Source organism: Lepidochelys kempii, chromosome 9, assembly GCF_965140265.1.
Source record: "Lepidochelys kempii isolate rLepKem1 chromosome 9, rLepKem1.hap2, whole genome shotgun sequence".
In the NCBI taxonomy this organism is placed as follows: Eukaryota; Metazoa; Chordata; order Testudines; family Cheloniidae; genus Lepidochelys; species Lepidochelys kempii.
The window spans coordinates 25449940-25462007 of NC_133264.1; the positions used below are offsets into that span (position 1 = coordinate 25449940).

Sequence of the window (12068 nt, forward strand, 5' to 3'; positions counted from 1 at the left end):
CTTGGGCTCATACCTATACCCCTGGCAGGGTCCATATGCCTGCATTTTGAAGTCAGAGTGATTTATGCCTGGATGGAAGGGAGGAGTCAGAGCTCGAGTTTACTATGCAATGTAGACATACCCAAAGGCCCTGATTGGTGCTAGTGGATAAAGATTGCAGGATCAGGACACAATAATGGTAACACTGGTAAATGTCCAGTAAAACTGGTGCTTAATTGGCAAACAAATTTACTGCTTGTGGATGACTGTTTCAATACTAATTAAATAATAATGCTCAGTTGTAAGGAAAATCAATAGACTATGTATTATTTAACAGTGTTTATTAAACTAGGTAATTCTTTGCTAATATTCAAGTATCTTAGTAGTACATTATCAGTATTTGTAATAGTTATTTATAGGTGTGACAAACTATTTGTTTTAAAATGAGGAAGAAGATTATTATTCTTGGCAGAAGAATAACTGGTTAAACAAAAGAATGTTTCTGAGGCACAGTTTGTCACACTGATACAAATCAAAAATATTTAGAGGCTAAATCAGCCTAGAGGAGATGCATGCAAAGAGAAATGAGCTCCATAACTCTGAATGGACAAGTAAAGAATTAGGTTCTCTCATGATATTATATATGTTTCTATCAATGGATGTGTTCCCCAATAACTAACTCTTACTTGATGAAATCTGGAAAAGCAAATTATAGAGAAATGTGGTCATTTGAAGAGAAGACATTTATGTCTGTTTACCCAGAAGTCATTACCATTCCAGTCAGTTGAGGGAATAAAAAATTACAGTACTTACCTTGGGCCCAGTCCTGTTCCCGATTCATAGCCCACTGAGGTCATGGCAGAACTCCTAGTGAGTTCAGTAGGCTTTGGATAGGACCCTAATCAATGGCAAAATTCCTATTAATTTCAGTAGAACTTCTGAATTAGCGGGGCCAGACTCGAGAAGAATATTTGTCTTCTGTGAAAGATAAGGGTAATTAGATTCATTGCTCACCACCCAAAATTCCTAGTAAGTTATTTCCTGTGTTTAGATTTTTGCTTTTTTGTGCATAAGTCTTTAAAAATGAGCAATCTAAAACATTTTAAAGCAGCAATTTGCAAGGAGGACTAATTGTTCAAATTGGATTTCAGCAATGCCTTTCTTTGAATTTTCAAATGATGCAGTAAGATTAAAAATTCATGATCTGAAACTGAGAAATGCCTGGAAATGTAATACATGGCTAGTGAATAGCATGGCTCTGAGAAACCTACATTATTATTAAGACTAATCTATCTCCACTGTATGAAATCTTAATGTGATCAGAAGAATGTGATTCTTGCAATCTATTGGTTTTGGGACTGCAAATTTCTTTCATATAATTAAGGTCAATTGGTCCTGGATCTGACTATAAGCAAGGTTAACCACCTGTGAGTACATTCTGTATGGAAACAACTACATAAATCCCAGGCATAGTAGATCTGAGTGCCACACCCAGATTTTTTAAAACAACTTTCTTTTCAGGGCCCAGCTGGTACATCCTAGATCTTTGTGGATGACCCTTTCAGATTTCCCAAATTCCTAGCCTGAGTATAGCGAAACCTCAAATTCTTTAAAAGCAAATAAAATGACTTAGTAAAAATACAAGTACCCTATCTTTTCCATCATGGAAGGCAAACTAGCAAAAATTACAGGTACTGCCATTTGGGATATTTCATCTTTAATGTTTCCCAGTTCAGTTATAGTTGTCACTTGAAACATAATCAGGCCTTTGGGTATAAGTGATTAACTCAATATAGAGGTATAAAATATCATCCAGGAGGCCATTAACTGGTCTCCCCTATACCTTGCTTGGTGTGAAACAATTAGAATGGCTTTAGTTCTAACATGTCAGTGAATTCAGTGTGTACTCCTCTTGCAAACGCTGAAAGATTTTTTTTTCCTTTAGTCTCTCTCCATAACTTTTAAAACTCTTTTCTGTGGAAAAACAGGTCTCCCTGTGTAAGTATAAAGCAATTTCTTAAAGAATAAAATCTGGGTGGGTGGTTGTGTAATTTTCCCAACTTTAATAATTACCAGCTATCTTTTATACTCCAACAAGGCATGCTGAGTGGTGATGTTCTCATGGTGGGCTCTGACTACAAAGCACAATCAAGCCCCAAGTGAGTAAGACAATGTGTCAAAGCCTCTTCTTTCCTTAAATACCATAATCTTGTTTAAAATGATTTAATGTGATTAATTCCTCAATCCAGTACAATCCCTTAATGTTAGCTGGTAAAACTTTTAGTTCATTACTTCCTGCTTTCCCCCCCCCCCCAGAGAAATGTGGTAGGTAGCAGTGGTTGGTGACCTGGTCCCTCCTCTTGAATATTAGAGAGGTATCTCGGCACCCTAATATGCTGTTTGGCACCATCCAGCACCCAGAGTGTAGAGGACAGGGGAGGCTGTTCTCCATCCCCAAATAATTAAATCTAGCATAGGTAAGCTTGGGGCATTGAAGAGGTGGATACAAGGCTTGCTGAGGGAAGGGAAGGAGGCTTGCTGGTGAGAGCTAAGTACTCTGCTTGTACAAAAGTTCCCTCATATGTTGACTAAACTTGGCAGCATCGGCACAGTTTCAGTTGGAGGAGGTTTGATAGGAAATGTATTATTGTATTGGGTAGTTCCAGTCTAGTATAGATCAATCTTACCTTATGTGGTTCTGTTTGCTGTCAGGTTTGTTTGGCTGGATCATGCTGTTCAATTTAAACTCTCCGGCCATGACCAGAACTTTTCAGAGAGGGTGGGGAGATGCTTCTTTAGGCTGATGACTATCCCCCATTTGGAACACTGTCAGTTGAAGGTCTGATGTTAAACAAAAGGTTTGATACTGCAAGGCCAATATGTTTGCCCTGGTTTCAGGCACTTCATAATTTTCAACTGTAGAAAATGTAACAGTTTCTCTTGGCTTTGAATGCAAATTAAATCAGAGCACATCCACACAAAGGAAGATGCATGCAGCAGCCACTCAAGTAGATTTGTATGACAGTAACAACTCAGCCAACAGATATTTTTTTAGAGTAAAAATTGTACTAAAAGTCTAGTAATTCCATGCATGAAAACTGTGCATTTTAAGACCCAAAGCATGAGCTGGGGTGGCATAGAGTTGCACTACTTCAGGGGGGCCTCAGGATGCCATAATTCCTCCCCCCAGGGCATGGGAGGTGGATTCCTAGGCACTATGATAATACAAGTAATTATGTAATTTTTCTTTCCATCTCTTGTTCACTATAGCATGCTTGGCCCTCCCTGGGGCAGCTCCAAAATCCATTCAAGTCAAGGGGAGTCTTTTCCATTGTTTCTATAGGGCTCTGGATCAGGCTGCTTATGGGCTGGAGCTATGACCTTCCATCCCCCCTGCCCTTCCTTCTCCCTTGAGGCTCAGAGGGAGAGCAGCTGGACACTGGGTTTGCATTTAGATGCAGAATTCAAGCTGTCTCTTGCTCTATTCCTGAGAGCCCTCAATCAGATTACATAAAGTAAATCTTGAAGGGAAAAAGTCTGTCTTGGGCACAGTCTGAAAAGAGAAAACACTTAAAAGTCACCGTGCAAGTGCTGTTCTCCCCAGTTTTCCTCTCATTCTCTGGGATCCTTCTTTAGATAAAAATGCTTTTAAAAGAGGAGTTTTGACATTTCCCCATTTCTCATCTCTTATGTGCTTTGTGAAAGAGAATAAAAGACTTCAAGGTAATGTTCTTAACCCATGAACCTCATCTCCTGTCTCACTGATGCTTTTTAGTTGAAAAAAGGACTCCAGTCTTCTGTGTTCAGTTCTATTGCTTAATTCTACATGTCCATCAGCCACTGATTTCCAGAGCCACCTTCCTAGTGCAGGAAGTGTGTTCAGGAGACAACTTTTTGCCAAGCTGTACATGTTTTGGGGCTAGACTATAAATTTATTCTCTGCCCTGAGTAAGGAATGGTATGCATCTGCACTGCCTCAGAAGCAGAAAAGAGAGGGGCATGTTACACACAGTCACAATTCCCTCCCTGTTCAATCTCCTTCTGTACCCCGCTTGTTTCAGAAGAAAGGTCCTACTGGTGTATGCCAGTACAATTGGTCTATATCAGTGGTCAACTGTACTTTTTCCTCTGCTCTGGTACAGCAATGTTAGCTGGTGCACTGAAGAGGTGGAGCTTTTCTTAACCCTGTTTCCCCACCCACCTGTGTCTATAATCACAGCTGAAGATCCCTATTCACAGAACTAGCCATATTTCTATTCTTGGCAATGTAATTACTTTCATAATGCCGACAGGCCGGGTCAGAATGAAAGGTCTTCCTTGTCACTGTCTCTACTACCTCTCTCTGCCTCACAAATATCACTGTATGGAAAAAGGAGAGTGCAAGGCTGTAAGTGTAATAATTGACATAGGATGAAGTTATGTAACACTATTATTACACTCCCCTTTCTTGCATGACAGCTTAACTCTTTGTTAAAGTGCAGGCCAGAGTTCTGTCTATTCAAGACAATTCAGAAAGCATTATGTAGCATCAAACCTGGGGCTACTGTATTCAAAATCCTGCATTTAGGTGTTAGGAACAGCTTCCAGAAGCACACAACTGCTTGGTCTTTTTTAAAATCTCTCTCGCTAGGTATTTATATAGATCCCGTTACTGTAGTATCCGAGCACCTTACAATGTTTACTACATTTATCCTCACAAGACACTGAGGTAGGTAGGGAAGTGCTATTATCTTCATAGGGAACTGAGGTACAGAGAGTCTAAGTGACTTGTCGAAGGTCACAGCCAGTCTGTTGCAGAACAGAGACTTGAACCCAGGTGTCCCAAGTCCTAGGCTTGTGCCCTAACTGTTGGATCATCTTTCCCCTCAGTAAACAAATACATTTAATACAACAAAAGCATCTTAAACAGTGTTTGAAATATGTCTTAACACACTTCAAACACTTTTAAAACAACAGCTATTAGGCAGTAAATCTGCCAGTGTTCTTCCCATTGAGACTTCCACAAATTCTTCTTCTGCCACTGCCATACATGCTCATGGAATGAAAGTTTGGTTTGTACCAGCTGCATTACAATGTGAGGTTTCAGCACAGCAGTCACGCTTCTGTACGTTCGCACATACCGCATAAACTCGTTCCTTCCCCCTCTAAACTTTCAGGGATGATTTTTCGGTCCGCAATGTGCCCTAAAATGTTGGGTGTGTCAACTGGATTCTTAACTGCAGCATCTCAGTCCAAAATTCAAGCACTTCTGCCTTATCAGCAAACAAATCTGGTGGCTCCTTATAGCAGGCAGTGTCCTTTGTTGATAGGTGATTTGCTGTCCTCAGCTTGTATGGTCAGATAGGTTATCTATAGCTAAAGTGTAACAGGTTTTTAGACCAAGCCTGGAGTAAATGCCTCTCCTGGCCTTGCATTGCTATTCTTCTACCAGGTCCCCTATAGCTCTCTAGCTCCAATATTTATAATCCTCACACCTTGAGTTCTGATTGGCTCAGCTGTCAGGCGGAACTTCCTGCCCACACAATAGTGGTTTCTTTGCAGTTTCAAGAGAACTTCATTGAGCATGCCTACTATCTTGCTGCACCAGAATCATGGTGCGCATGAATGTTCTGGACGATGCCCTAGAGCATCAACAATGCAGAGAAACATGGATAATGTCAAGTTCTCATTAGACTGTGCTCTAAAATAATCGTCCTGTGATGATGAAGCATACTTACATTGGTGAATTTGAGATCATTGACGATCACAGAGCTGGGAAAATTGTTGTTAATTTCACAGGCAGTCCGAACAAGTGTGGTGTGATCAGTCCCAGATTTGATGTTCAGTTGAAGGACCTGGAAAAGTGGCAGAACAACCTTTTGCCTTCACGTCAGTTTGGGTACATAGTGCTGACAACTTCCGCTGGCATCATGGACCATGAGGAAGCAAGTCGAAAACACACAGGAAGCAAAATCCTGGGATTCTTTTTCTAAAACTTGTCAAACAGGAAAAAAAAATCTACCATAACTCTTCTGGATGTTTCTGAGCCTTTCCAGACAAGCTCCTCTGCTCTGTTCCCTGCACATGTGCAGAAACTAACTAACACAGATCATTCAAACATAACCATGCCTCATCTCTGCTGCTGTTCTCCCTTTCTTTGGACTTAAAAACAAACTACGGCAACATAAAGCATGTAGTTTATACAAGCTGTTTTGTCTTCAACCTCAACCTGGACTCTGTCTGGGCAATATTCCACCAATAGATCCACCACAGAAGATGTCTGTTGTCTCTGGAGACTTCCTTAGCCCCATCAGACATCTTCCTGGGTATACTGTTCCACTGGCTCTTGATTGAGGACCTCAGATATACCCTCTTTATTGGGACAGGGGCCACTGCATCACCATAGGCACCTTAAAGTAACGTCCTCCCTTTCTGTATCCACAGCACATAACCCCCTTCCCCTCACTCTTCCTCTGAGGGGTTGGACACGTCACAAGTCAAAACAGACAGAGGCCTAAGAGCTCATTAAAAACTCCTTACCTCAGGTGCCTGGGGAACCTAAAAATAAATAATAATACCTAAACAGAATAGCACTTGACATGTTGGAAGCACACTCTGCTCTAACGGTGTTGTCAACTCATGATTTATTTTTTTTAAAGCCTTAATTGCTACAGTCTTGTTACTTGTGCAAATCTTAGCTTTTTTAAACAAAGTTTCTAGCCTTCAGGATTGCATAGCAAAGTTTGAAAACACCAAACCCTAACAACCCAAAATCCAGAAGGCAAATAAAAAGAACCCAGAAATTTTGCTTTAAAATCATGACATTTTAAAAAAATCTCATCATTTTTGGGCTGCCTGACTCATTGTTTTTGAATGCTTAGGGTTGGCAATACTGAAATTGGCATACTGTATCTTTATTGCCCATTAAATCAAATAGTTCTCTGTAATTCTTCTGTGGACTTGTATGATGCTTCTGTCTAATATTGAGGAGACTGGGGTATTCCAACTCCTGTCCCTCTTGTTTTTTATGAATGTATATATTTCTGTTCTAGATCTAATAGCTTGTATGGATGAAGTGAAGTGCAATAGAGTAATTGTGTATTTGAACAGCATATAGTCTTTCATTTAAAAAAAACATTTGGGGAAAACAAAAGTGATTCAAACTGTTCACTGATGCAGACAGCATATGGTCATTTTTTTTATTTGGCAGCTGGTCGAACAGCACAGCTACTGCTGAAATTTAATTTTTCAAATGTACTTCTTCTTGTTTGCCACTAGACACTACTAAAAATGTTTCACATTTCCCAGAGAAATGCCTCAAGATACCTTCAACACAGTTATAATTTCTATCGGCCAACCAAATCAGTTAATTTTTTCCCCCATCTTTGTTTATTTCCTAGCAGGAATGAGGCAGTTGTTGCTGGCTGGAAAACAGCCAAATGAATTTTTTCTCATTCTACAGTACATCGGGCTGGAGCAAAACAACGACACCCCACATCAAAGCAGTATACCGTGGGATCTAATTATAAGGCACTTTGTTTGATTCTCACTCCCTTATTGATCACTTGATCAGTGGTACATTTAATTAGAACAGCTTCTCCAAAGTTGTGGTGAGTTTTAACTCTTTGACATTTCATAATCATGAATAGAAAAGGGATGAGTGAATGTACTGTGGAATTGTTTAATAGGTGCTTGTTAAATGTACTGTAATTATTGGATGTTCTAGATGGTCTTGTTTTTCAGGGCTGAGGTCCCAGCTGTTCATCATTGTGTGTTAATACACAGTTATACGCAAAGGCCCAGCTGGCTAATCTGAACATGGCTCTGGAAAGTCAGTCTGCACAGACATATTCCGATGCAGTTCTATTAAGTTGAGAGTGAAGGTCAAACTTTAGGCCCTGTAAGAGAGTGCAGTTCCATTGACGGCAATGTAGTTGCAGCTGCTTAAACCAGGTCTGGACTGAAACCTGAGAATGGGTCAATATCTTCCAACAGCAGCTACCCTCTGCGTACCCTGTCTGTTTACATGTTACTGAACAACCATTTCTGTCGTACACTTACTCTTGGGAATGGGATTCCAGTGGCACATACCGAGTTCTGAGTCTCCACAGGCAAATGCTCTTGGACCTGGCTCCTGGCAACAATGGTTCAAGGTCTACCAGCCACCCTCATAAGCCAGAAAATATGGGAGACTTTCAGCCTGGCATCTCTCCTCCTAGCCTGGCTCCTTGAGTGAACAGGGGATATATTTTCAGGACTACAAGATGCTTGCATCCTGCCCTCTGCGGGGATTGTCTTCACTACAAAATGTTTCAGATTGTGAAAAATCGAGTTAGCTGGATGTAATTGTGAAGAATCTGTGACATTCTGGGATGCAGTCCAGACTAGTGAGTGGTTGTCCCACTGCCTGCCCTGTAACCCCAAATGCCTGAAAATGCTCCACTGCTGTAGCTGTCTTGTCTGGTCATTTCCAGCCAGCAGACAAGCACGCACCGAGCATCTGTGTGTCAAGCAGCTCTGACTCCAGCAGCCTGCTTGTTAAAGCATTGCCATACTCTGGCCTCCACTAGCCTTGGTTACACCTGGCAAGATAACCCCAGCATCCTCCAGTCCCAGATTTTCCCAAACCAGCACTGTCTTGGACAATTCAGAGAGATGAAGGTTTGTTTGTTCCTTTCAAGATACAATACCCAGCATTTTGCCCCATTAACTGGAGTTACCATTCACTTTAAATCAAACACAGCACTTGGTTGGTTTAGATTAAAAGCAAAACAAGTTTATTAACAAAAGGAGATAGGATTTTAAGTGAGTTCAAGTATAAAGGATGGAGTTAGAAATGGTTACAAGCAACTAAAAGTGAAAAATGCTTTCTAGAGCTAACACTTAACAAAACAAGCTACAGCCTTGTTGAAGGCAATGTCCTTACCAATCTGCCTCCCAGCAAGATGCCTGACCACCCCTGCAGTCAGGATCTCCCACCAAGTCCAAAGTGCTTGATTCCTTAGGCGAAAGATAACTAGGGGTTCTTTGCCTCTCTCTTTCATATTCTCTGAAATGGATTTTTCTGAAGGTTCCCTCCCCTTCCCCAAAGTAAAGTTCATTCATGCTGTGAGAAGGCAACATGGAGTCTTCTGGCACAGAAAGTTCCATGCTGGTTCCCCCCCTCCCCGCCCCGATGTTTGCTAAAATGCAAATTGATCTATTTCCTGCAATCTCCTCCCCCTGCTGTGATGCTCAGCAGTTGTCTCCTTCCTTTGTAGGCTTGATGGTTTTGTTAACCTTCTATGTAAATTGTCTTCCCATTGTCGTTTAATGAACCTTGCAAATACCTTCCATGTGGCAGAACCACATTCCTTTGTCTAGGGTGGAGTAACTTTAGCCCTGCCTGGCAGACCCCCTTTGATAACATAATTTCCAACACGTTTGTAATCTTGAATTTGTTCTCTGTACATATCCCACACCACACAATAATAGTAATGATCAGTATGTTATTTGCTTTCTATTGATATCTTACATGACACCATCTAGATACCGGGTACAACATTAGTGAGTTGGGGCACACTGAATGTGTTAGACCAGCTGAAACTTACTACCAGATACCAGTGAGCATCTTGCCCTCTTGCACTGGGATGCTGTTAGGGTCACAGAATTACCATTCTGACCACAGCTTCTATACAACTGTGTAATGTAGAGCAACCTTATGAGTCATTGCTGGCCATGGATGCAGAGTGCATGAAGACATGGGTTAGATTAGGAAATAATCAGTGGTGGTACTCTCCCAAATTCCAACCACAAACCAAGCTCTTCGCGCTCGAGAAGCCAAAATAAGATGCCACTTGCAGCTTAATGTTGCCATTTCACTGTCATGCTTGTCCTTCACTGCTAGCATTGCTGAAGGTGAATGAAAACACACCACAACTTTCTTAGAGCTTTTGGGCCAGATCCTCAGCTGAAATCAATGGAACTAAGCTGATTTACATCAGCTAAGCATTTGACCCATTGTGTCAGGGTCTCTGCATACTCCAGCTGACCTCACTGCACTGCTGACAGTGTATTCATACTTCAAAGTTCTTTTTACTTTTGCAGACAGAAGTGCTTAGAAATCTTTTTTTTTAATTAAAAATTAATTCTGGAGCAAAAAATGGCAGCAATCATGGAAATGTTCCAGGTCACTTAGCTGCTGCAAACCTGGGCCCAGGGGCTCCGTGGCTGCCAGCCTCTACCACAGCAATATGATCCTGCAGGTGCCATCCCAATGAGTGTGCATGTGTATGTAGCAGGAGAAGCATTTACTTTGCAAGGTGGGGGAGGGGAGGAAGGGGTGACTTCACGATAACCAGCAGGGCTTCTTTTTTCACAGGACCGGTGTTCAAAGGGAAGTCTGAAGGGGAAGAAAGGGTTAAAAATATTCCGCCAGATCTGTGGTGGAGGAGATTTGGCAGCATATTTTTAATCCTCTCATCAATAAACATGCTGTGTAGAAGCTGATGTGCTGCTCCAGAGACTTGTGGCAAACACTCCAAATGCTGACGGAAGTTGAACATCAAGGGGGCTGCGAGCCACAAATTGGATAGATCTTGTAAACCAAGACATTTGGGGGTTTTTTAATGGTGACAGAATGAGCTAGAAGTAAGATTGTGACTGAAATGGCTTCCCCTGCCACTCTAGCATTTTAAGCCTTCTGTACATTGTTTCGTTGAGAGAGAGGAAAAGCATAATAAGAAAAAATAATCGAGTGCTGAGAAAATGTGAGTAGAGAAAGGAAGAGAATAAACGTGTCGAATGCTGGCAGAAATTGTGGAAGACATGATGGTCGATATAGGGGAATAAAAAAGCCATCATCCATTACCTTTTTGAACTTAAATCCAAATTTTTTTAAAGTGCTTTTCCCAAGATGAATGCAGGCACATATGGTATATAGATGTATTCAGGATCCCTTTTCAATAACTTCACTGTATCATGTCATGCTTTTAAAGGCACAATAGGACACCAATCACTCCTGGGCAGAAACTTTCACCAGAGACCACTGGCTTCAAGAATAATTGCAGGACAGCATTGTAACTTGGCAAGTGGAAGAACTGGAATTCTGTTTGTTAGTAGTACCCACATGAGCAACTACAGCTTGATGGCATAGATTGAATATGGGAATATATTTTCCTGGTCAGGCCACTAAGTGAGTGGTTACTCAATTCACGTCTGTGCAAGTTGTCTGTGGGTCCCAAGCTTTGTTCTTAGCTTCCTGGGGTAGACTGTTTGAGAGTACTGTGAAAGCCGCACAGAGCAAATAGCAAAATTAGTCTGTTGGGAGGCTTGTGCCTACCCTGTGGTGTTCTCAAGTGACATCCCTCCACCCTCCTGCAAAGCAGAAGTTCTGTGGACAGACTCCAGTCCTCCTCAGGTAGAAGGCCCTTGTTCTTATGATGTAAGGCTTTGGAGGCTGTGGTGAAGAATGAGGAATTCCTCCCAAATAACATCCCCATGCACAAACCAAAATATGTATTTCTGGAGAAAGCCAAGAAAGTGTTTTTAAGTGGGTGCACCAAAAGTTATTGTGCAGTCGACAACTGATCTTCATACCAAAGCAAAGATCTAATAAACAAAAAGGAATTCCCTCTGTAATACAATACTAATGGTGCTGTTAAAGGAACAGACCTGCTGAAAGAATACAAATATGGCAGGCACGTGTAGGGCCTAATCTTGTAAACTCTTCAACAAGTAGTTATATTTACTTCAGTGGAGCTGCTTATGTGAGCAAGGGCAACTGGGGAGTAGTGCTGGAGTTGTGGCAGGCGCTAGCCTCTGCAAAGCTGACTTAGAGGGTTGAGGCAAAATTGGGGTCACTTCTCTAACCCTCTTTCCAGCGAGCGGAGCTGGCCAGGCTGAGGGGAACAGACTCTGCATCTTCTCCATGTGTGCTGCAGTTGCTGCACTCCCCATGTTTTGGGGCTATAGGAGACATTATATCTGTCTGAGAGGGAAAAGGAGGAGCCAAACAGAATGTTCGTCAATCTGCACAATGTTCGTCAATCTGCAATCTGCACATTGAAATTTCTTTGTCATCATTTCAGCCAAAACACTTGTAAATGGGCTACTTTGTTTCCTCTTCCCTG

General features: G+C 41.6%; 1 pseudogene; it reads left to right on the top strand.

The window, feature by feature from the left end:
- The first annotated feature begins 5570 nt into the window (after positions 1-5570).
- LOC140916875 (small ribosomal subunit protein uS8-like) lies at positions 5571-5960 on the top strand (annotated as a pseudogene).
- Positions 5961-12068: the final 6108 nt, after the last annotated feature.